General features: G+C 49.8%; 1 protein-coding gene and 1 long non-coding RNA gene across 23 annotated transcripts in view; both read right to left on the bottom strand.

Annotated features, from left to right (window-relative positions):
• Positions 1-12238, bottom strand: part of MEF2A (myocyte enhancer factor 2A) — a 152246-nt gene extending 140008 nt beyond the window's left edge. For 8 of the 15 annotated variants that reach the window (XM_070053509.2, XM_070053512.2, XM_070053507.2 and 5 more), the window contains exon 1: positions 11663-11822. The gene's annotated coding sequence lies outside the window, so the exon portion shown is untranslated. Of the gene's footprint in view, positions 1-11662 lie in introns of all 15 variants that reach the window. The other 7 variants (XM_089311163.1, XM_089311162.1, XM_051822954.3 and 4 more) reach the window with 3 other exon arrangements.
• A 1753-nt stretch (positions 12239-13991) lies between these two features.
• Positions 13992-25932, bottom strand: part of LOC149122929 (uncharacterized) — a 19315-nt gene continuing 7374 nt past the window's right edge. For 2 of the 8 annotated variants that reach the window (XR_016218736.1, XR_016218737.1), the window contains 2 exons: positions 23929-24336; positions 16483-18921 (listed from right to left, as the gene is read on the bottom strand). This is a non-coding gene — a long non-coding RNA (uncharacterized LOC149122929). Of the gene's footprint in view, positions 15739-16478; positions 18922-23928; positions 24358-25932 lie in introns of those variants that run through there. The other 6 variants (XR_016218732.1, XR_016218738.1, XR_016218734.1 and 3 more) reach the window with 6 other exon arrangements.

Here is a 25932-nt window from a genome sequence, read left to right as displayed (position 1 = left end):
TTTAAAATTATTGTCAGGAAAGACCAAAAAATGGCTGAACAAATGTGTCGAATTATAGAATTTAAGAGATATTACAACTAAAATGCAATGCAAAATATTTGCTTGCAAAACAAATGCTATTAAAGGATCCTATTGGCACAACTGCAGAAATTTCAACATGAACTACTATATATTAAATAATACTACCAATATTAAATTTCCTGGGGTGGAACTGGGCAGAGGGTACAGCAATTAAGACACCACGTGGGACACTGGCATCCCCTATCAGATTGTTTAGGTTTAAGTACCAGCTCTGCTTTCTAAACCAGCTTACTGCTAACGTGTACCCAGAGAGGCAGCAGATAACGGCTCAAGTACTTGGATCCTTGACAACCACATCAGAGACCCAGATTGGATTTGGTCTGGTCCAGCCCGGTTGTTGCAGGCACCTAGGGAGTGAACCTGCAGTTGGAAGATCTCTAAGTCTCTCCATCTTTAAATAAATAAAAATAAACTTCAAAAACATTTTAAATTTCTCTAATCCATCAGGGGTTACTTAAAAATATGTCCTTGGTTTTAGGAGATATTGGCTGAAGCATTTAGAGGTAAAGGATCATAATATATATAACCTACTCCCACATAATTGTAACAAAAATAATTAGAAGTGGGGCCTGGTGCTGTGGTATAGCAGGTAAAGCCACCACCTGTAACGTGGGCATCACATACAGGCGTTGGTTCGAGTCCCAGCTATTCCACTTCCTATCCAGCTCCCTGCTAATGCACCTGGAAAAGCTCTGAAGATGTTTGGGACATCAGAAATGCTTGGGTTCCTGCACTCACATGGGAGACCAGGAGGAAGCACCTATCTCCTGGCTCCTGGCTTCAGTCTGGCCCAGCCCTGGTTATTGTGGCCATTTGGGGAGTGAACCAGTGGATGAAAGATCTCTGTCTCTCCCTCTCTGTGTACCTCTACCTTTCAAATAAATTAAAATATTTTTTAAAAAATGAGAAGGAGGCCGGCGCCGTGGCTCACTTGGCTAATCCTCCGCCTGCAGTGCCAGCACCCCAGGTTCTAGTCCCGGTTGAGGCATCGGATTCTGTCCTGGCTGCTCCTCTTCCAGTCCAGCTCTCTGCTGTGGCCCAGGAAGGCAGTGGAGGATGGGCCAAGTGCTTGGGCCCTGTACCTGCATGGGAGACCAGGAAGAAGCACCTGGCTCCTGGCTTCAGATAAGCGCAGCACGCCGGCCGTGGCGGCCATTTGGGGGGTGAACCAATGGAGAAAGGAAGACCTTTCTTTCTGTCTCTCACTGTCTAACTCTGGCTGTCAAAAAAAAAAAAAAAAAAAAAGAGAGAGAGAAGGAAATGAAAAAATGGGGATCTATATAGATTCCTGATACTATAATACGTTACACAATATATTCAATGACATTATATTTGTATAATATGTTTAGAAAGTGATTTCCTTGTCAGCCAAGTATACAGTGCATTAATGCAGCACTTCCGTATACTGCCATACATGTATCTGCTATGCTTTGGCTTTGGGTGATATGCCTAACTTTAAATGAATAAATCTGCATCTTTTGGCATATTCCAAAAGATGCAATCAAGGAGCTTCAAATTTCAATAAAACAGTGGCCAGACTTTGTAGCCGCTCTGCAAATACAAAAAGTGATAAAACAAATGCAGCAAATCTTAACAATTATGATTATATTACTCTTATAACTTTTCTCTAAGTTTTAAATTTTTCCAAAATAAGAAGTTAAAAACATCTTCTAGCCAACACTTAAGACTTAACTTTAGGGAAATGAAGCCATTTTGGGGTGAGGGTGGGGAGTGTGAAAACAAAACCTTAATGCCTAGAATCTTCTCTCCTTTCCCTTCATAATCCTTGTCATCAAATCATGCTTAATACCACGAAGGAAAAAGGCTTCAGTACCAAAACAAACATTAGTCCCCAACTTGCCAACAGCATGTTCCAAAGCCCCTTTTTAAATGTGGAATGATTTTCACTGTTAAAGATGATGGCTAGGTTCCTAATGTTGGCCATAAAAGTTCTTTGAGAAATCATCATAGCAATACAGCTGAATTAGTAAGACATTTCATGTACACTGTATCTACTTGCACAACATTTCTCCCGCACTTGCAGCCTTTCTGAAATAACATGTGAAACTGGCTGGATAAACTGGAAGGAGGGAATGGGACAGGGGGGTTTTTGGTTAGGAAGAAACAATGAGGCCGGCGCAGCGGCTCAATAGAAAATCCTCCACCTAGCAGTGCCGGCCCACCAGGTTCTAGTCCTGGTCGCCCCTCTTCCAGGCCAGCTCTCTGCTGTGGCCCGGGAAGGCAGTGGAGGATGGCCCAGGTGCTTGGGCCCTGCACCCCATGGGAGACCAGGAGAAGCACCTGGCTCCTGGTGTTGGATCAGCGCCGTGCGCCGGCCGCAGCGTGCCAGCCGTGGCGGCCATTGGAGGGTGAACCAACAGCAAATAGGACCTGTCAAAAAAAAAAAAAAAAAAAAGAAACAATGATATGTATTTCAAACTGAAGAGATATAGCCCTGAGCCAAGATGGCTACTCACTGCCCAGTACGAAAGCAAAATGAAGTCTCTGAAAATACCACGTGGGATCAACAGCTCTTCGATGTCTAGTCTTAGAATGTATTGATATGCACAGAAAATATGTAAGGTAAAATTTATAATTGGGAAAATACTTTAAAGTTTAACTTGGGGAAACTGATCTGTATTTGGTTATTCAGTTGATTAGGACAACTTTCCCTCATTTCAGCATTTACTGAGAATTCACTATGTACTTACGGTAGGTACTGAGCACGTAAAATGAACAAACTGGCCACTAACAGGAACTCATTCTAGCAGAAAAGTGACATCATTTTTAATACCCTAAATACTTTACAATGGGATTTACCCTGCAAACAGTGCGTGTATCAAGGGCTTTAGAAGCACACAAGAGCAGGAGAGAGAAACTTTGTTTAGAGAGATTAAAATTGGTATCACAGATGAGATGACATTTGAGTTAGGACTTAAAGGATAAGTAGTTCAGTAAGTGTATAAGCAAGACAATATATTCTAATCATTGACAAAAAAAAAAAAAAAAAAAAAAAAAGAACAGAGAGACAGAAGCATTCAAATATTTACTGTCTTCCAAGTGCCAGGCAGTGTGCTAATGCCTGGGGATACAGCTATGAACAAAACATACAAGGCCTCTGCCTTTATGGAGTTAACATTCAGGTAGTGCAGAAAGACCATAAATAAACAATTACTAAACAAACAAGGTATGTGCCAATTAAAGTTAAGTGTCTTTAAGGAAATAATCTGTGTGTGAGAATAAATTATGGAGTTCAGCATTAAACAGGATGGTCAAAGTAGGCCTCTCAGTAAGCAATGAGATTTGAGCCAAGTTCCAAAGGGAGTGGCAGAACCAGCCAGATCCAAGGAAGAGCATCCTAAGAAGGGATTACACATGTATAAAAGGCTCTTAAAGAAGAAAGAGCGTGAAGGGTCTAAGAAGTGAGGGCCATAGTAACGAAGGAAAGAAGAATGAGGATACAGATCACTCAGGACCACCAGACCATGCCTTTAGAAATGGAAGGGCTTTACTGGAAGACTTTAAATTGATGCTATATCTGATTTGGGCTCATAAAGTGATCCCTAAGAAAGAACTTGCCGGGGCTGGCGCTGCGGCTCACTTGGTTAATCCTCCGCCTGCGGCGCCAGCATCCCATATGGGCACCGGGTTCTAGTCCCGGTTGCTCTCTTCCAGTCCAGCTCTCTGCTGTGGCCCAGGAAAGCAGTGGAGGATGGCCCAAGTGCTTGGGACCCTGCACCTGCATGGGAGACCAAGAGGAAGCACCTGGCTCCTGGCTTCAGATCAGTGTGGTTCCGGCCATAGCGGCCATTTGGGGGATGAACCAACAGAAGGAAGACCTTTCTCTCTGTCTCACTGTCTAACTCTGTCAAATAAATTAAAAATTAAAAAAAAAAAAAAAAAAGAAAACTCTGTCTAACTCTGTCAAATAAATTAAAAATAATTTAAAAAAAAAGAACTTGCATGGAACCGAGAAAGAAACAAGGAGATCACTGCAAGATATAATGACAGTTTAGAACAAAGAGATGGCAGCAAAAACTAACAGCAGTGGACTGGCTCAAGATAACCAAAAAGGGAAAATACCATGTGTGGATGGACAGGACTAAGAGAAAAGGAAAGAATCACTAAGTTTTTGGCCTGAGATCTGTCAGATACTGAGATAGTGGAGGTCAACAGACACACCAGGGTTTATCACTGGGAAGAAGGCTGGAAGAGAGGAAAACAGCTGTAGTGTAGCCATATGGCTAGTACAGCACGAGCTTCAGACCTAGATCTCCAAACGAAACTCAAGCTCAAAATACTCCTGGGGGCCAGCATCCCATGTCAGAGCACCAGTTCAAGTCCCGGCTGCTCTGCTTCCAATCCAATTCCCTGCTAATGTGTCTGGGAAGGCAGAAGATGGCTCAGTGCTTGGGCCTCTGTCAACCACATGGGAAACCCAGTTGGAGTTCTGAGCTCTTGGCTTTGGCCTGGACCAGCTCAAGCCATTGGGACCATTTGGGAGTAGATCAGCAGATGGAAGCTCTAGCTCTAGCTCTCTCCCTCTATCACTCTGCCTTTCAAATAAACCAACAAATCTTTAAAAGAAAAGAATTCTGGGGCCAATGCTGTGGCACAGTATGTTAAGCCTTAGCCTGCAGTGCCACCAACCTACATGGGCACTGGTTCATGTCTCCACTGTTCCTCTTCCAATCCATCTCTCTGCTGATGGTCTGGGAAAACAGTAAAAGATGGCCTAAGTGCTTGGTCCCTTGCACCCACATGGGAGACCAGGAAGAACTCCTGGCTTCTGACTGGTCCAGCTCCAGTCGTTTTGGCCATTGAGGAGTGCACCAGCAGATGGAAGACCTTTCTCTGTCTCTCCTTTTGACTATAACACTCTTAAATAAATAAATAAAATCTTTAAAGAAAAAAAAAGAATTCTGGACTGGAGATTTTTAGTAGTAGCTGGGCAGGCATTGTGGAACTGCAGGTGGCTGAGGCCCCATTTGGGCAGCCAGTATCCCATATCTGAGTCAAGCCTCCACTTCCAATCCAGCTTCCTGCTAAGGTACTTAGGGGGCTGCATGTGACGGCTTAGGGGCCTGAGGTCCAGCCAACCACGTGGGAGAACTGGGTGGAGTTCCAGGCTCCTGGCTTTGGCCTGCACAGCCCTGGCTACTGTGGGCATTTGGTAGGTCAATCAGTGGACAGAAGATCTCTCTATCTCTCCCTGCATCACTTTGCCTTTCAAATAAATAAAAATAAATGAACTTTCTTAAAAATGGAGTCATTAACATGAAAACGCATGGCCTTTTCAGGGAATAACAACAGCTAGCTTTGACTCTGGCACAGAAACTGAAGGGTAGTAGTTGACCAAGAGCCTGAGAGAATAGCATGGAATCAAATTAAGAAATGAACCACAACTCATAAACGCAACAGCAACAGTAATAGTGACCATAACAGTAGGGGGAGAAATTACAACATGCTAGGCACCAGACACTGTAGTTTATATTATACATTTCATTTAATCCTCTCAACAACTCTATGAAATAGATAACATTATAACCACTATTTTACACACTGAGCCTCAAAAACACTGAGATCTTGCCAAAGAATACAGAGTGCTAAGTCGATAAGTAAAGCGGGTATTCTTTTAGAGGTCAGTATCTCTACCATTCACATCACTGCCTCTCTACTGCTCTTGTATGCCTTCACATTGCCTGTTTTTTTTTTTTTTAGAAATGATACAGATCAGAATTTTAGAAATGTAATTCAAATCTCTATGTAGAAGATGGAACTGACAGTGAGGATGAGAGGTAAGACGAGCAAAACACAGTATACTCAGTGTAAGAACATCTTGTTTTAATAGCCCCAAAATGGCAAGTTATTTTACCAGGTCAAACAGGAAGCAGCCCTTTATTCCAAGGTCACAAATCATATCACAAAATATATACATGCTGCTGGACACAAAAAGAAACAGGTAAAAAGGTCCAGTAGATGTAGTATAAATTTACCACCCGCTACTCTAAAGATGCAACTTTACTGATAATGAGTTAACTCCAAAAAAGGCCCACAGATTAAAGTTTGTATTTTTGTGTAAGAAAATAAAATTAACATTAGTTTAAAATAAACATAATGGGCCAGGACCACAGCATGGCAGGGTAAAACAACACTTGTGACATCGGTATGTCATATTATCCCAGTGCCGGTTGAAGTCCCAGCTGCTCCACTTCCAGCTCCCTGCTGACGGTCAAGTGCTGGGCCCTTGCCACCCACATTAGAGAACTGGATTGAATTCCAGGCTCCTGGTTCAGCCTAACCCAGCATGCTGTTGCAGCCACTGGGCAGTGAACCACTGGATGGAAGACAGCCTTCCTCTGTCTCTCCTTCTGTGTCACTCTGATTTTCAAAAATAAATAAATAAATAAATAGATCTCTTTTTTTAAAGATCTTATTTATTTACCTGAGAGGCAGAGTTACAGACAGCAGAGGGAGAGACAGAGAGAAAGGTCTTCCATCCGCTGGTTCACTCCTTAAATGGCCACAATGGCCAGAGCTGGGACAATTCAAAGCCAAAAGCCAGGAGCTTCTTCCAGGTCTCCCCGATGGGTGCAGGGGCCCAAGCACTTGGGCCATCTTCTACTGCTTGCTCAGGCCATAGCAGAGAGCTGGATGGGAAGAGGAGCAGTCGGGACTAGAAGTGGCACCCTAAAGGGATGCCAGCGCCACAGTGGAGGATTAACCTACTGAGCCACAGCGCCAGCCCCATAAATAAATCTTTGAAAAGAAACAAATGTGCCATGGCTGACACTTCCTAGAAGCTGGATTGATTAACATCTATTTTCAACTCATGTTACAACTTCTTCTGCCCTTTAGCATCATCAGTTGAATTGATGAAGTAAATCACCTGCTGTTATAAGTCAAGGTTAAAATACAAGAATACTTAAAAAAGTTCATGAAAATTCTGTATTATTTAAAAAACTACACATGGATTTCAAGTCTTTTACACCAAAATAAACTTAAAAAAAAATTATGTATTCTGGGGCCAGCACTTTGGCGCAGCCTGTTAATGTGGCCTACAGTGCCGACATCCCATACGGGTGCTGGTTCAAGTCCCAGCTGCTTCACTTCCCATCCAGCTCCTTGCTAATGTGCCTGGGAGGGCAACAGAAGATGACCCAAGTACCTTGGGCCCCTGCACCCATGTGGGAAACCAGAGAGGGCTCCTGTCTTCTGCTTGGCCCAATCTCAATCATTGCAGACATTTGGAGAGTGAACCAGCAGACAGAAGATCATTCTAGCTCTCCCCTTTTCTCTCTGTAACTCTGTGCTTCAAATAAATAAAATAAATAGCTTAAAAAAACACAAACAAAACATTGGAAGTGACTACAAAGGCTGTAAATAAGCTAAGATTGCAGAGTAAAAATCTAATGTAGAACAGCCAACACAACATTTTATGAATAACTTGACAATGAATTTAAGGCACTAGAGTATTCTGTTCAAAATAAGTAAAAGAGCGCTCTCCTGTGTTGATACACTGTTTGACACCCTTTCATCTTTTTGGTTACAAACACTGAATACACAGGTACTGGGCAGGAAAGGATAAAGAGATCAGACCATATGCATTTTTGTACATTAAGCCTTAGGCAGTGTGAGTTTTGTTTTCTTTTTAAAAGATTTATCTATTTATCTGAAATGCAGAGTTACACAGAGAGAAGGAGAGACACTCCCCACTTGTTGCAACAGCCGGAGCTGCACCAATCCAAAAAGCCAGGAGCTTCTTCCGGGTCTCCCACGTGGGTGCAGGGGCCCAAAGACGTGGGCCATCTTTTACTGCTATCCCAGGCCATAGCAGAGAGCTGGATCAGAAGTGGAGCAGCCGGGTCTCAAACCAGTGCCCATGTGGGATGTCAGCACTGCAGGCAGAGGCTTTACACAATATGCCACAGCACTGGCCCCATAGGCAGTGAGCTTTACACATATTATCTCATTTAATTCTAACTGCATGGGGCAGGTACTGTAATTCTTCCCTGTCTTTACAAAAGATTTCTCTTAACTTTGTCAGCTGTGGAGCTGGGATCTGAGTCAAGCTCTGACCACAAAGGCAATTAGTCTTATAAGGGCTTGCAAATCAGTATAACATTTCAAAGCATCCGGTTGGCTATATGAGGTGATCTAGCTTAAAGATTGATTTGATTTCGGCCGGCGCCGCGGCTCACTAGGCTAATCCTCCACCTTGCGGCACCAGCACACCGGGTTCTAGTCCCGGTCGGGGCGCCGGATTCTGTCCCGGTTGCCCCTCTTCCAGGCCAGCTCTCCGCTGTGGCCAGGGAGTGCAGTGGAGGATGGCCCAAGTGCTTGGGCCCTGCACCCCATGGGAGACCAGGATAAGTACCTGGCTGTGGGCTTTGGATCAGCGCGGTGCGCCAGCCGCAGCGCGCTGGCCGTGGCGGTCATTGGAGGGTGAACCAATGGCAAAAGAAGACCTTTCTCTCTGTCTCTCTCTCTCACTGTCCACTCTGCCTGTCCAAAAAAAAAAAAAAAAAAAAAAGATTGATTTGATTTCCATATTTACACTTTTCTTATTACTTCAACAATGGAAGAAGGTATTCAATCCTCAATTTACCAAGAATATTCAGACTTTCTTTTTAATCTAGACAAAAGCAACAGCGACCACTTCCAGCATGCAAAGCAATATTCTCATTGCCCAATCACTCATAACACTTCAGCAAGACTGTGTAACACACACGTGTAAGGTGAGTATATCTTTCAAAAACAACAAATGAGGACATTGCCTGATTAAAAGATAGAATAGTTAAAAGCAAAAAACCTAGGGCCATCACTGTTATATGTTTCATTAAACTTCTCTGGCCCGACTCAAAGCAGCAAGGGACAGAAAAAAGATGGCTTTCCAAAACTGAGTGACAAGTATGCTACTTTCCAATAACCGATTTGCTTATTGTTTCCTGCTCCTAAATTAGAACACAAATCCACAGCAAAGATTTAACTGTACTATTACAAATCTCAAAATCATGTTCTAATGAATATTTCCATAATTACTTAGCTACTCTCAATATATAATTCAACTTCTCTGTTTGGTAGCCAATTAATGGATGACATTCCTAGTGCTTGATTATTAAATATTAACCTGTTACGCATTCTAAATAGAAACTACAAAGCTGTAATAAAATTGAGTTGAACTGAAAAAATATAACATCATCATTTGAAACAACTCAACACTTTAAAATATTAACAGTTCCCATTTATTTTAAAAAGTCTTGGTCATACCTACCTATTAATGGAAACATAAAAACTCTAGGAATACAAAAAGAAATTATTCTCCCTCTATAATTCCACATGGCAACACAACAATTATTCCTGAGCCTCAATGAGTTGTTTTCCTGCCATTAAGCACCTCCAACGTATTTTTCTTAAAGAAAAAAGTTAAGTGTTGGGTATGATTTTAGCACCTTTGTTCCAATATGAAAAAAAAACATAAATACAGTACGAATTAGATGAAACAAACAAATATTTGTGGTTATAGGTTACCTTACTTCATATTCACTGACTGCTTTAGTAAGTATATGCCGGAAGTACTCTTCTAACAGATTTGTTACTCTAAAGAGCCTAGAGCCTACAAACATGCAAATCACTAATTTCAGCTCTTCTTACGACTTTCATTATTACAAGTCATCAAGTTATCACAAGTTTCTGCAACAGTATTCACTGAGAATTTATAAAAGGTGATTCCAGTGTCAATTAATGCATCATCTTGGCAATCAATACTTATTCCACTGTTTGATGCGACAAAGACATGTCTACAAATATTACATTTGTATAAATACTACACTTAATATAAATCGTAATTTAAATAGGCATCCGCTTTTGTCAAAGCACCTTTGACTCTTCCCTTAAAATTTGCCACTTACAGGGGAAAAAAAGAATAAAGGCTGAATGCTGCAAAAATACCCAAAAACAAAATAAAAAAAAAGTTCAAACAAAAGCTACAACAGCACAATACCGTTATTTTTACTCTCACTTAACTTCATATTAAGAGAAATGTCATTTTTGTATGCTTAAAAAAAAACATTGTTTACCTTTTCCACAGGCTGTTCAAGTACTGCCAAGGTAACATAGATTTTAACACTGACAACTGGAGTACTTAACAGTTGCCAAAACAACACAGCTGGATTCTTAAAGGGAAAGTACTCTTGCGCAGTGTGCGCCTAATTACAGCTTTGGAGAACCCTGCCTGCACAGAGCACCAGATGACACAAGACACAGGCAAACGTGTGGTGCTAAAGCCTGCAGACGTGTTAGCGTTTATTTAAAAATGCACGCACTACTGTTAACACGGGCCTTGGTAACAGCAGTTACTGGAACCCCGTCTCCCAGGCTGACACCGGCCCGGGGTCCGTCTACACTCGGCTCCCTGCCGGACCACGACAGGAGGCTCGCTCAGAGCCCTGCGATCTACCTCGGATCTGAGCAACACCATTACAGTCACACTTCCAAGGGAAAAAAAAAAAATATTATCCTCTAGTTCACAGTCGCTCACGGGTCCCGAACTTGTCTCACAGCCTCACCTGGTTTAACCCTCCCCCGCTCAGACAGCCGAAATCCAACCAGAAGGCAAAGTTTCCAGCACACAGCGCCTTCACGGCGCGCCGGGCGGCGAGCAGGTCCCCCCGGGCCGCGGGCGCCGACCCCCGCCCCGCAGCGCCCCCGGCCCCGACCCCCGCCCCCAGCCTGGACGCCCCCGCCTGGACGCCCCGGCCCCGACCCCCGCCCCGCAGCGCCCCCGGCCCCGACCCCCGCCCCCCGCCTGGACGCCCCCGCCCCGACCACCGACCACCGCCCGGACGCCCCGACCCCGACCACCGCCCCCCGCCCCGCAGCGCCCCGACCCCGACCACCGCCCCCCGCCCCGCAGCGCCCCGACCACCGCCCCCAACCCCGCAGCGCCCCGGCCCCGACCACCGCCCCCCGCCTGGACGCCCCGGCCCCGACCACCGCCCCCCGCCTGGACGCCGCTGACAGCCGCGCACCGGCCGAGCCCGGCCCCGGCGTCCCGCCCCGGCCCCGACCACCACCCCGCTCCGCCGGCCGAGCGCGCCAACTCGGCGCCCCCCGCCCCGGGGAACTCCGTCAACTTTCGGGGAGGCGGCGCCCACCGCCGGCCCCCGTCCCCAGGCGCGGCGCGGGCCCGAGGTGGCGGCTCGCGACGACCCCGCGCGGCCGCGCCTCCGTCCGCCCGGGCCGCGGCGCCCGCCAGACCCCCGGGCCCGCCCGCCCGCGGGGCGCCGCGCCCCCGGCTGCACCGGCGCCGCGCCCCCGGCTGCACCGGCGCCGCGCCCCTGCGCGCCGACCCCGACCCCGCCGCCCCGCGCCGCCCCGCGCCCACGGCCGCGGCCCCCTCCCTGCCGGGCTCGGGCTCGTCCCGGCGGCCCCCGGCGCCCGCAGACGCCCCTGCTCGGCCCCGCCGCCCCCCGCCCTGCAGCACCCCCACCTCACCCCTGCCCGGTCCCCTTCACGGAGACGCCGCCCCCTCTGGCGCGGACGGCCCCGCGGACGGGGCCCCGCCGCTCGCGGCCCTCACCGTGTCCCCGGCGCAGCTGGCGGGCGCACACACGCCGCAGCCCCGGTCCGCCACCAGCGCGCCGCGCCGCCCGGAGCCGCCTCCCTCAGCCCGGGACTCGCCGGGACATCCGCGCACGGATCCCCACACCGGGGCTATTTTTAGGAGCCAGGCCTCGGCCAGACCGGAACTCGTTCCCGGGCGCGCGTGCGCACTGCGCCCCGCCGCGGTGTCCCTCCGCCAGCCGGGCCCGGCGCGCTCGCCCGCCGCTCTCCCCTCGCCTCGCCGGGGAGGTGTCTGTCTTAGGGCCGACCCAGCCTCCGAGCAGGTCCTGCGGGCCCTGCGGCGCGGAAGACGAGGGTCCGCGCCCAGAGGGACGCTCTTTGGCAGTGGTCGCTCTTGCACAAGGACGTGAGGGGCGGACTATGTTTTCCGGGTGGCTGAGGAGACGGCTCACCCGGCACAGGAAGGAGATGACGGCGGCTTGGCGCCGGGCTGCGGGCTGGGGCTCGCCTCCCTGCGAACGACCGTGCTCCCCTGGAAGGGCTGCCGGTCACTTGACGAGGGCCGGGGCGCCTCCCAGGGCGGGGCGGCCCCGCGGGAGCCGCGCTAGTGACGCGGCGCGTGGCAGGTCGCCGCGCGTGGCCCGCGCGCAGCCAACCCCGGGCGTCGGGGGCGGGGCGCGGGTGGCGCGCGGCCGGCGTCCAGGGCCGGGCGGCGTCCGGGAGTGCGGCCGGGCCGGGGCCAGCGCCGCGCCCTCGGTCGGGGCCGCTGGCGGCGGCCGCGCCCACGCGCTCCCCGTGCCCGGAGCCGCACCTGTGCGCGCGCTCGGCGAGCACGGGGGGACCCCAGCCCCGGGGAGCCCAGGACGTGCAGGGGTCCTTTCCGCCCGTCCAGCCGGGCTCCCCTTGTCCTGACTCCTCAGGGTGCCTAGGGTGCCCGCGGCGCTGAGCTAGAGGATAAGCCCCCGGTGATACGACGTGGGCGAGCAGAGCCAGTTTCTGTTCCCATTTTACAGCTGAGGACAGGGAAGGGGAGGCTTGAAGTGAGCTGTCAGGGTCACAGCTCTTGAGAGAGGCGCCCGGAGGACTTGAACTCCTAACCGCGCTGCGGGCCCGAGTTTTAGGAGAGAGAGGTTTGGAAATGTGGTTGAAGTCGCCTGGGTGTTTTGAGGGGGGTTACTGATTTGTTCCATTGAGATCTTTAAGAGGTGAGCAGTTATCGGTCCTCGTTTCGGGGCCACACCGCCTGCACCCGCGCCCAGAGGTGCCTGAGCAGTGGACACAGAGCCAAATGATTGTTTTCCAATGAAGAGGCAAAGCCCAGTCCCACAGCACTGAGAAACGAAGGGACGGGGTGGGTGGGCAGCGGGGAAGAGGAACCGGGAAGTTGCAAAGGAAGCCGGAGGCTCGCTGGCTTCCTCTCTCCAGGACGACAAAGCCATGTGCTGGGGAGGGCCCAGCACAAAGGCGGCACCGACACCAGACTCTGCTCAAAACCCAGTGTTTCAGGGCAGCCAGCACCGGGGCCCAGGGAGGTTTGCGCACACATAGAACCCTGGTGTGCATCCCAAGTCAGGTGGGGATGCGTGCTTTTTAGCCAGCCAGAAGCTGCGCCGTCTCCTGGATTTGGCGCCTGCACTCCGGGAAAATGAGAGTTGGATAGGTTCTCTTCAAACCTCAGGGCGCGGAGCCGAGCGACAGTAAGAAGCGCCGCCCTGCTTGCCACCTGCCTCTGCCTTGGAGGGAGGGGAGGGCCTAGGAGAACAGCCTGTGCCCCTGGGGGGCTCCCCCGCAGCTTCCTGGGGCACTGAGAGCCATCCCGGGCTGCCCACCCCCTGCCCATCCCAGTGTGGCTGGTCGCCGGGCCCAGAGCGTGGCAGGGAGAGCGTCTGCATCACCTTACGAAGCACCTCTCTCCCCACCCGGCGCTCCCTGCACCTCAAAGCTAAAGCCTTAATGGTTGCGGGTCGGAGAGAAAGAAGCAAAGGAAGGAGGGAAGGAAGGGGAGGGAAAGCCTAAGGTTTCCGGGAGGCGGGAGGCAGCGGCGTGAAATACATTAGCTGAACACAGCGGCTGTTCCTTGCAGTCAAAGTAACTAATTGTAGGAAATCGTTACTGCCGCCCTTCCGATCTGCAGAACCTGCACCTGTACCAGTGGCTTGCAGCACTCAGCTTGTCACTTTCCTGAGCCACTGGCTTGGGGGGACCTCGGAGGAGCAGCCTGTGGGTGTGCAGCTGCGTGCCAGCCTCGGGGCACGGGGGGGGGGGGGGGGGGGGGCTGCCCTGCTTCCACGGGGGTTCTAGTGCGTCCCAGGAGCACGGGCCTTGGGTGCCTCGGGGGGAAGAGACTTCAGGAGGCCTCTTAAAGAAGTAATGCCCAAGCGAATCCAGGAAGTTTCATCTCATTTTGTCTTCATTGCTTTTCATTTTTGCTTATTTATTTGAATGGCAGTCAGACAGAATTCCCATCCCGTGGTTCATACCTCCAAATGTCCACGGAAGCCAGGAGCTGGGAACTCAGTCTGGGTCTCCCACGAGGATAGCAGGTGTCCAACCACTTGCCCAGGGTGTGCATGGACAGGCAGCTGGGATAGGGAGCAGAGCTTGGACCTCCAATACGGGGTGTGGGCTATCGACTGCTAAACCAGATGCCCACTTTCTTTATGTATTGATATGAAAAATATGAGGGGTCTTCAAGAATTTGTGGGTCCGGCGCTGAGGCTCAGTAGGTTAATCCTCTGCCAGCAGTACTGGCATCCCATATGGGTGCCGGTTCCAGTGCCAGCTGCTCCTCTTCCAATCCAGCTCTCTGCTATGGCCTGGGAAAGCAGTAGAAGTTGGGCCCCTGCACCTTCGTGGGAGACCCAGAAGAAGCTCCTGGCTCCTGGCTTCGGATCAGTCCAGCTCCAGTAGTTGCGGCTATTTGGAGCGTGAACCAGCAGATGGAATACCTCTCTCTCTCTCTTTCCCTCTCACTGTCTTTTACTCTCTCAAATAAATAAAATTTAAAAAAAGGAATTCGTGGAAAATGCATATAAAGAAAAACTGCATGGGCCGGCGCCGCGGCTCAATAGGCTAATCCTCCGCCTAGCGGCGCCGGCACACCGGGTTCTAGTCCCGGTCGGGGCGCCGGATTCTGTCCCGGTTGCCCCTCTTCCAGGCCAGCCCTCTGCTGTGGCCAGGGAGTGCAGTGGAGGATGGCCCAGGTGCTTGGGCCCTGCACCCCATGGAAGACCAGGAAAAGCACCTGGCTCCTGGCTCCTGCCATCGGATCAGCGCGGTGCGCCGGCCGCAGCGCGCCGGCCGCGGCGGCCATTGGAGGGTGAACCAACGGCAAAGGAAGACCTTTCTCTCTGTCTCTCTCTCTCACTGTCCACTCTGCCTGTCAAAAAAAAAAAAAGAAAAAGAAAAACTGCATGGATTTCTGTTTTTGTTTTTGGCACTTAAATAAGCTGATCTCTCAATTTCATTTTCCACTTTCTTTTTGAAATACCCTTGTAAAGCCCAAGCTCCCTGGGAAGCCGGGACCTCTGATCACCTGGCCACCCCCCCACCTCACCTCTTCCTGCCTGTCACCCCTGAGAAGCTTCTCACCCACACCAACCTGCGCCTCCTGCTGCAAGCTAACCCCTTTATGTCCCTTGAGTCTCCTTTTGGACGTCCTTTTCTCCCCCAAGGGTCTTTCTCTAACCTAGTGTTTTAGTCCGAGTGCAAGTATTTCTCTCTGCACGTCCCTCTCCTCCCCTGAGAGGCTGAGTTCCCTGAAGGGGTAACTGATTCTCTGCTCACTGCAGTCACAGTGTGATTGTCCACTGGCGTGCAGTAAACAGTCACACAGATGCTTGTAAATGTACGTAAGCAGCCTCTGGACGGGACTGCTGTGTGGCTCAGAGGCACTCAGTGAGAGGAGTGTTTCTGGAGTCTGGATCCAGTCCTGGGAAGGAGAGGAGACGAGGCTAGAAGAGCGAGGGTGACAACAGGCAGAGCCTTCAAGTCAAGCCAGACCACTTGGATTTCGGTCTCGAAGCAATGAAGCCGCCAACAGATGGTAAGCAGGTGAAGAGCTTGTCTAGTTGGTAAATTTGGAGAGCTCACCTAAGGGGCAAGAGTTGGGAGTGGGTGGATGGGAGCAAGACTGCAGGTGGGACAACCATGAGGAGGCACTGATGGTACAGCTTTTGCCACCAGAGACCCCCATCCCCAGCATGCATACACACAAGCCCAGGTCTCTGCAGAAGGACCCCACACCTGCTGAGGGACTCCTGGGTCCCCATTTGAGGGCGTGCTCTGGCCCTGGAGAGGGCTTGAGTTGATAGGTAAATGCCCCAGCTTCCTCGCACCTCAGGAAGACAAGTTCCTGGAGTCTCGGGTTTGGGGGTGAGGGTTGTCCCAGTGGGCTGGGCCCCCATTGCCTGCCGTGGTGACCCCCCAATAGGCACACTGCTGTTCTCTCTTCCGCCTTTCCCTGTCTCCCTTCCCCACTTCCTGACTTCCTGGGATCACCTCCCAAGCAAACTGCCTGCACCGCAATCCTTGCTTTAGAATCTACGTCTCGGAGTCCCTTTTAGAGCAGATAGTACCTGTGATAAGGAAGAGAGAAGACCTGAATGAAGACAGTTGCCTGACGGGAAAGAGAGAGCGGGAGGCAGAACAGGGAGCTGTTGAGAAGTTACAACTGAGGGACCTGAGCCTGAGCTCGGGGGCGGTGGAGGAGCTGCAGTCAGCCGGTGGCTTCTGGTTTGGGCTCCCAGATGGACACTCGCAGTACCATGTAAGCGGGAAACACGGGGGTTGTGGGGTGGGGGGTGCTGGACAGAGGGCTGTGATGGGTTCCTCTCTGCCTCTGCTGGATTTGAGAGCCAGTGGGAGACCTTAGCCTCAGAGTTGGCGGAGGAGGCACCGAGGCGAAGCTGGATGCTTCAGGGAAGGCTTCCTGGAGGAGGAGGAACTAAGCGGAATTTTGAAGTTGAGTTGTATGAGCTGGAGATGGAACGGAATGACTTTGGAACGGAAGAATGGTGACGGAGGGATGGTCAGAGAATGGGTTCACAGAGGAAAAAGTGGGGAGATCAGAGCAAGTGAGTGGTGGAGGTGACAGAGCCTCAGAGGAGTCTCAGCTCAGGAGCTGTTTAAAGATGGTGTTACGGTTTGGGTATCCACAGGTGACTGGGGGCTTGGCTCCCAGGGTGGCAGCACTGGGGGGTGCTGTGGAGCCTTCAAGAGGTGGGGCTTAGAGGCAGAGCAGGTTTAAGCTGCCACTCACATCCCACACGTTGCATTGATTCTGCTTCCAATGCAGCTTCCCTGGGAAAGCAGCAGCAGATGGCCCAAGTGCTCCGACTCCTGCACCTACGTGGGAGACGTGCACGGAGCTCTAGGTTCCTGGATTTCACCCGGACCAGCCCATGCCATTGCAACACTTTGGCAAGGATGGAAACATCTCGCTCACTCTCACTCTTTCTTTCAAATAAATAAATAAATCTTTAAAAAAAGAAAAAAAAAAAAGATGGGGCTTAGTGGGAAGTCTTTGATCAATAAGGCCCCTGCCCTCCAAAGGAAGTAGAGTATTTCTCCTGTGATCCTTGAGCTCCTGTAAGACAAGGAGCAATCCTTGGAAACAGCCCTCTCTGCCTCCTGGTCTGAGTTCTGATCCACCCCAGACACTCACTCTGCCATCTGCTATCTGTCGTGGGGCCTTCACCAGAGCCTGTGTGTGCCATTCGGACTTTCAGTCTTTTCAAAACTGAGGGCTAACTGAACGTCTTTACTGATAGCGTTGGCCTGTGTCAGGTATTTCCCTACAGCGATGAAAAGCTATCGGGGAGTATCAATATTTTTCACGCTGTCTGCATTCATAGGTGTATACATAACTAGAACCGGAAGGCTGTTAGCAAGTTCTGCAAATCTAGCTTTGCGCAAGGGCGTCTATCTTCCTGGGAAATGCTACAGATAAGAGAAACGACATCCTACTTGTAGAGTTAAGCCTCACACAGGCTCTAATCATTGCCAGATATTTCAGAAAATCAAAACTTCAAATACTAAATTAGCCATAAAGATAAAAACATGGTCCACTTTGTGGAGTATTTTGTAGGTTCCATAGAGTCAAAATCATACTAGTGTCCATGTGCGGGAAGAGACTGTTACACACTGGTCATCTACTGCACGTTTATCATAAATACCCAACACAGGGAACCAGAGCTCAGAACTGGAGCAGGAAAAAAACAAGATGACCCTACAGTGCCAAAAAGCAAGGAAGTGCCCAAAAGAATGGTGAGAGTGTGTCAACAGCACGCAGGAGCCAAGCTCAAAGAGCTGCCAACGACCAAAGCTGGAACAATTTGAGCAACAAAATAAATAATGCTAGCATTGGATTATAACCCATAGAATAAAGTAAATATCCATGAGTCTAAGCACATACAAATAAATAATTGAGTGACCTAGTAAATGAGAGAGAAGGTACAAATCTTTTTTGCACAATTCCCATATAAAAATGTTGAAGGAATGAGGGCACTACGAAGCCGTAACGCAAACACCACTGTTAATTGTTGCAGTGGAGAAAGAATGGTGAGAAGACCGATATTTGCATAGTCCCTGCTGTAGTTTGAGTGTGCTCCCCAAAAGTTCACGTGTTGGAACCCTAATTCCTCAGTGTGGCGGTGTTGAGAGGTAGGGTCCAGTGCAGGGCTCATGTGTGTGGGATGGAGCCCTCCTGAGTGGACGAATGCGTTTCTCCCAGGAGTGAGTTCTCACTCTCAGGACTCCGTTCACTACTGGGAGAGCTGACTGATAAAAAGCAGGGCTGCCCTTAGAGCCTCATTCATGTCTTCCACTGTGCCGGCTTCCATCCAAGGTTACGCCTCGAGTTGACACAGCGCAAGACCCTCGCCGGAAGCCAAGCAGATGCCCACGCCATGGTTCTGAACTTCTCCAGCCTCCAGAACCAGGAAGCAAAATCAACCTCTTTTCCTTATAAATTACTCCCAAGTCGAGTGTTCTGCCATAACAACAGAAAATAGACTAAGACGCTCTCGAAGTAACTTCCCGCAAGATACTGATTAATGACAAAGAGGGAAACTCACACATTACGGCAGAGAAACCCAGCAGACACACCTTGAGTGAGTGGGTAAGGCTAGCGTCGTCCCAGTGATAACGTAAGTCTGCATGGTAGGTGTCATGATGCGCTGTGACGAGAAGAGTAAAGATGGAAGAACGACCTGGCACAGACTCACAGACGGGAGGAGACCCAGGAGACCCGACAGCTCCATTCAAGATAGGATCCTGGTGCAGAAAAAGACAGAAACAGAAAACTGGTGAAATTTCTATCAGGTCTATAGCTAAAAATGTATAATACAGTAGTGTTACATAAATGTCAGTTTGCTGGTTTTGGTCACCACACTCTCCTTACTTAAAATGATAACATTCAAAGAATTCAGTGAATTCTCTGTCTAGTTTTTTGAAACTCTTGGTGAGTCTAAAATTTCTTCAAGACAAAAATAGGTTCACATGGAATTAATAGAACTGCTTTAAAGCATTTCACCATGTCTTACAATAGCGAATTAACTCCAATTTGAGGACTATTACGACCATTGACAAAATATTTATAAGTATGAATGCTTTCAGGTAGCCAATGTTCTGAACTGGGGGCGGGGACACAAAATAACAAGAGGGTTCTCGTTTCCACCCAGAGCAGTAGGGTTCCGTGTCAGCCAGGCAGCTGCTCCAGAACACCAGGAACTGACACAGACACATGGGTCCTTCTTACATCGCCCATTAGAGCCTTTTCAGGCATTAAAAGTGGTGTTTTCACTTTCCGTATTTTAATATCCCATGGGCTTTTCTTCTTGAATGCCTGATGATGAAAAGGATGGATTCAGGCTCTGAAAGAAGGGAACAAAAGCATTCTCCTTCGCTCAGTTTGTATTGGTACCTGTAAAAGTCTACCTAAAGATTAAATAAACTTTAAAAATATGAGAAATGAATCTCTGACAGCTGGATGTTTTACACAGTGGAACTTCAAATGAGTCTTTCAATTTCTTTTACATGTTGTCATTTTGTCATATTGTACTTTTCCTTCCTAACAACTAACAATATATTCACAAATCAATTATAGTAATTCTAAACCTTGAGTTTATTTCTTTTCACATTTGGTATTCCATCCAAAGAGGGCCTGCATTTCACACATCTTCCCGTATTCCCACCCACATCAACCCTTGTGTATGACACCCTCGTGATGTCTCTCTACTTTTCTCTTTGTGTGTTTTTGTCCCAAATATTTCTTCTGAAGGTTGGAGCTGTCCTTTCTCGCACCTGTTAGCTCCCTCAATAATTTCTAACCAAAGCAGCACTCCAGGCGTAATTTGTCTCTACCAAGTCTCTCGGGAAGTCCACGGCCGTTCAAATCTACTCTGGGACTGTATGAACCTGTCCACTCTGTGATGGCTGCATCATACAAATCGTTTCAATTGCAACTCAGGATCAAACAAGGAATTTTATCTGTTAGAATTTTTTAAGACTCTCTAGATGAGGGAAATCTGGGAGTCACTGAAAAGTTAAGATCACATATTTTGGAGTTAAACAGTGCTTCTACTATTACAGAAGTGTGTGGTGTCGGACAAGTGGTTCAGCCTCTCCAAAACTCAATCTTCCTGTGTATAAAATCTAACTCGGGGTTTATTTTGAGGCTTGGGTAGTCTACACTGAGTGCTTACGTGAGCCACCTGTACCTACCGAGATGACAGTCACATGATGCATTCCGCACATTTCTACTGTGTGCCAGGCACTGCTCTAAGTACACTGAGAATCCTGGAGCTGGTAGCCCACAGTGTAGGCAGAACAAAAGGAGGGCCATGCCACACCAGCATCCATTCCAGTCCCAGCTGCTCTACTTCCAATCCAGCTGCCTGATAATGCATCTGGGAAAACAGTGGAAAATGACCCAAGTACTTGGGCCCCTGCCTCCCATGTGGGAGACCAGGATGGTGTCCCAGGATCTGGGCATCAGCCTGGCCCAGCCCCAGCCTTTGCGACCATTTGGGGGGAATGAATCAGCAGTTGGAAAATTCTCTCTCTCTCTTTCTCTCTCTCTCTCTCTCTCTGCCTCACAACCCCCTCCCCATGCCCCATCACTCTGCCTTTCAAATAAATAAATCTAAATCTTTCAAAAGAAAAAGATCAAATGCCCAGCCTAATAGCACAAACCTCTCCCTTCCTGTACTAAAGGGGCAGGTGAAACAGCCATCGGCCTAATGGGCAGTGTCCTTTCTTTTTTTTTTTTTTAAAGAATGACTTATTTTGGGCTGGTGCCTCAGCTCACTTAGCTAATCCTCCGCCTGCGACGCCGGCACCCTAGGTTCTGGTCCCGGTTGGGGCTCCAGATTCTGTCCCAGTTGCTCTTCTTCCAGTCCAGCTCTCTGCTGTGGCCCGGGAAGGCAGTGGAGGATGGCCCAAGTGCTTGGGCCCTGCACCCGCATGGGAGACCTGGAGGAAGCACCTGGCTCCTGGCTTCAGATCAGCGCAATGTGCCGGCCATGGCGGCCATTTTGGGGGTGAACCAACGGAAAAAGGAAGACCTTTTTCTCCGTCTTTCTCTCTCTCTCTCACTGTCTAACTCTGCCTGTCAAAAAAAAAAAAAAAAAAAAGAATGACTTATTTTATTTATTTGAAAGAGAGAGTTACAGATTAAGAGAGAGAGATTTTTCCATCTACTGAGTCTCTTCCCAAGTGGCCACAAAGCCAGAATTAGGCCAGGTGGAAGTCAGGAGCCAGGAGCTTCGTCTGGGTCTCCCACATGGGTACAGGGACCCAAGCCCTTGAGCCAGCATCTGTTACTTTTCCCAGGCTATAGCAGAGAGCCTGATCAGAAGTCGAGCAGTCGGGACTTGAGCCAGCGCCCATGAGGGATGTTGATTTGCAGGCAGCAGTTTAACCTGCTGCACCACAATGTGAGCCCCAGATTAAGCAGTGTCTTTAGCTACAAGTGACGGGAACCCAAGTCAAACCAACTGGAGCCTAGAAGTAAAAGAGGGAGATTTTATGTTTGACTGACAGACCTTGGGCTATCCCACTGCCACCACTGCTGGACTGGAAACTGAGACGACATCCTGGCTTCACACCCACCCCCATGGCCCCGTGTCCTGTACCTCTCTATGTTGCCCTCACTCCCAGACAGGCCCTCTAACAGTCTCCAACTTAGCAACCTCCCTCTGAAAAGATATGTCCTTACATTTTTATGAGCGAAACCCCAGAGCTGGAACTAGCCTTGGTCACATGTCTCTTTCTGAGCCAATCTCTGTGGCCAAGGTGATAGAACACTCGGAGTAGTCACGTGTGGGTCACTAATTTGCCCTTGGAGTCTCAGCGAGGGACTCAAACTCACCTAAACCCAAACTCAGGGACATGGAGTCTACAAGTCCCCAGATGGGGACGCTACTGCCAGAAGACAGACAAAAGGAAGACAGTCACCTCAACAGTTGACCAGCAGGTGTTGACTGTCTGCTTGTATTTAGTAGTAGCAGAATGTGGCTCACGCCCTCAAGGCTAACCCTGAGCGCCTACCACAAAACAGCTGCAGAAGGAAAACATCACTAAGAAACCTAACAGATTGGAGCCAGTGTTGTGGCATGCTGGGTAAAGCTGCCACCTGTGACCCTGGCATCCCATATGGGCACTGGTTTGTGTCCTGGCTGCTCCACTTCTAATCCAGCTCCCTGCTAATGGCCTGGGAAACTCAACAGAAGATGGCCCAAGAGTTTGGGCCCCTGCCACTCATGTGGGAGACCCGGATGTAGTTCCAAGCTCCTGGCTTCCACTTTGCCCAGCCCTGGCCATGACAGCCATCTGAGGAGTGAACCAGTGGATAGAAGATTCTCTCTCTCTCTCTCTCTCTCTCTCTGTAATTCTGACTTTGAAATAAATAATTTTTTTTTTGACAGGCAGAGTGGACAGTGAGAGAGAGAGAGACAGAGAGAAAGGTCTTCCTTTGCCGTTGGTGCACCCTCCAATGGCCGCCGTGGCTGGCGCGCTGCGGCCAGCGCACCGCGCTGATCCGATGGCAGGAGCCAGGTGCTTCTCCTGGTCTCCCATGGGGTGCAGGGCCCAAGTACCTGGGCCATCCTCCACTGCACTCCCTGGCCACAGCAGAGAGCTGGCCTGGAAGAGGGGCAACCGGGACAGAATCTGGCGCCCCAACTGGGACTAGAACCCGGTATGCCGGCGCCGCTAGGCGGAGCATTAGCCTAGTGAGCTGTGGCACTGGGCAAAATAAATAAATCTTAAAAGAAGAAGGAGGAGGGGGAAGAAAGGAAGGAACCTAACAGATGGTATCATAAGGCCTGGAAATCTGTGGTACCACCTCAACGTCTTTGACCCTCCCAGGGTCCCAAAGGCCCAACCAACAGGTTCTCCTGCTTCCATCTTCTCTGCACACCCCCACCTGGCAGCAAAGACTCCTCACCCACCCAGTTCCCTCATCCTCGGAGTGTCATCTAAGCTAACAGGTCTCCCATCCCTGCCAGCCTGCAGCATTAGTCAAACGTGCTAACCCCATGCTCCAGCACCCCACCCTTTTGCTGCTGCTAAGTCTGCCTGCCACAGCTGCTGGTCCACTCCGCCCCTGCGTGCTCCGTGTGGTGTGTGGTACTCGTGTCCCCTAGGCCTGAGCGGTGGTGAATAGCTAGCTGCTGTGTTGCCTCTGTGCGGTGTCAGGTGTCGCGCGTTCAGCCGTCTCGTATTAATTAGGGCAGGGGATCCCTCTGTCACCGACAAGCTGCATAGGAAGTGATCAGATCAGACTTCAGTTGCTTTTCTAAAAGCAGCCAGAGCCCTTTGCACAGGTCGGTTGGTCTCAGCCCTAATTGGAGTGTGACAAACCCCAGGAGTTCCTGCCGGTGGCCCTGGGGCCCAGGGGGCCCCAGCCCCGCTTCTCAGATCACCTCTGACGCGAGGCCTGACAGCAGCCCTGGCGTCCTGCTCATTAGGGACCTCACCAGAATCAAGCTGAGGCCCGGGCACGTAGTAGGCTTCCAGTAAATGGTCCCTGAGCGAAAGAACAGCCCTTTGTCCTCAGCCAGGCAACAGCAAAGTGTACAGCATTCACAGTCAGAGTTCAGCCAGAGCCGAAATGACCGACCCAGAAAATCTGCGAGTGGAAAATCCATTTCATCCGGACTTTGGAGAGGAAGTGAACAGGGCAGATCAGAAGCCGCCGTCGTTGGCGTTCACATCAGCGAAGTCACAAAACGGCCCTTTTCCCCCTTTCTTCCCTAACGAGGGTCTTTTCATGCTTACCTTTTCAATGAGGCGCCTGTTTTTGTCAGAAATTTCAACCTCTGCTGGGTAATTGCACAACTCCTGACTTCGCTCGCCCTGCAAAGCCTTGGCATGACTGACTTTTTTGGGTACATTTGCTGCAGGCAAGATTTTTATGAGGCTTGATTCTTGTCTTGACTTTATTTGATCATGTGTGTCTGTAATTCAGCACATAGATAAAAGCAGACAGCTCCTCTCAGCACCGCGATGGAGAACACCACCAAAAGCGAGAGTCGTTATCGTCCACAGATCTGCAGGAATGCAGAGAGCCTTTGCAGAAGTCACGCTCTGGCATGTTGCATGGAGGAAGCAGGCAGCTTCAGGGGGCTGGGTTTTCTCCTGGAGAACCCACGGCCATTTCCAGCACCTTGGATGTGAGGATTCAGCCTGCAGTGGGGAGAGATAAAGCTGCCGAGCTTCATGACAATTCTCCCCTGGAGTCTCCTCTGTCCCAGGCACCAGCTATCAGAGGGCACATTCATGAGCAACCTGTCTTCAGAGTACCTGTGCTAGACTCAATGGGCCGTGGCTGTGGTGCAGTGGGTAAAGCTGCTGCCTGCAGTGCCGGTATCCCATATGGGCACTGATTCTAGCCCTGGCTGCTCCTCTTCCAATCCAGCTCTCTGCTTGGCTTGGAAGGGCAGTGGAAGATGGCCCAAGTGTTTGGGCCCTGCACCTGCATGGGAGACCTGGAAGAAGCTCCTGGCTCCTGGCTTCAGATCGACCAAGCTCCAGCCGTTGCAGCCATCTGGGGAGTGAACCAGCAGATGGAAGACCTCTCCCTCTGTCTCTCCGTCTTTCTGTTTGTAACTCTGCCTTTCAAATAAATAAATAAAAATCTTTTTAAAAAAGATATGTAACTACTCTATGTTCCTCTCTTTCAAAAAAATCAAATAAAATAAATCATCCCATACATACTTAAAAAAAAAAAAAAAGAACTGAACACAGTAGCAGTGCCGAGTTGCAGAATGACCCTGATTTTTAACTTTCAGATGGAAAAAGATGAAAAGATCTGTGGCCATCTTAAGTTGTCAGGCCTATAGAAACAGCTTTCTCGTACGCTGTTAGTGAGAGTGGAAATTGGTACCCTCTCTTTGGGAGGTAGTCTGGTTAATATTCAGCATCATTTTAAACGCACATGCTTTGATCTGGCGACTCCACATCTAAGAAGATGTTCACATACATTCATTGTGGAATTGTTCATAGCGACAAAATAGTTCCACAAAGAAATAACCATCAAAGCGAGGCTGGATAAATAATCTGTCCAGCTACTGAATGTGTGTGCCCGTGTGTCCCAAACCACTGGCTTTCAACAGGAGAGACACCTGCAGTGGCCGGGAAGGGGGAGGGGGTGCTACAGGCATCTAGTGGGTAGGGGCCGGGGTGCTGCTGACCCTCCAGGAGGCACAGAACAGCCCCTCCTCATTGACAAAACTGCGTACTCAGCACAGTGTCAACTTGCCAGCGTTGAGAAATCCTTCTCAACAAATCTCTGGAAATCTTCATACTTGGTAACAGGAGCGACCTGCGAGAAAGTAAGCTGGAAGACTGGGTAGAACCCATCTGTCCTAATAGACATTTATGTGTGTGTGCATCCTGCATTATTTATTTTATTTTTTTTGAAAGGCAGGGAGAGACAGAGAGTGCCCAACCTCTGGTTTTCTCCCCGAAGTGTCCACAATGGTCACAGGGGAGGAAGCTGGGATCCAGGAACGCAATCCAGGTCTCCCACGTGGGTGCCAGTGACTCAGCCATGTGAGTTCCCACTGCTGCATCCCAGAGCTGCAGTAGCAGGAACCTGGGGCCCGGCGCCAGAGCTGGGAGTGAACCCCGGCCCTCTGATGGGGGACAGGAGGGTCCAGCTCTCTTAACCACTTGGCCAAATGCCAGCCCGAGTTCATTTTTAAAGAGTCAATTTTAAGACATTTCTCAGCCCTGCTTAGGGAAGGTGTCGGACAACAGACATTTTTATAATTTCTTTTG

Source organism: Oryctolagus cuniculus, chromosome 12 (assembly GCF_051225735.1).
Source record: "Oryctolagus cuniculus isolate XC-2025 breed Fujian yellow rabbit chromosome 12, ASM5122573v1, whole genome shotgun sequence".
Lineage (NCBI taxonomy): Eukaryota > Metazoa > Chordata > Mammalia > Lagomorpha > Leporidae > Oryctolagus > Oryctolagus cuniculus.
The sequence above is the reverse complement of the archived record's forward strand: the minus strand, read 5'-3'. Positions and strand labels throughout refer to the sequence as shown.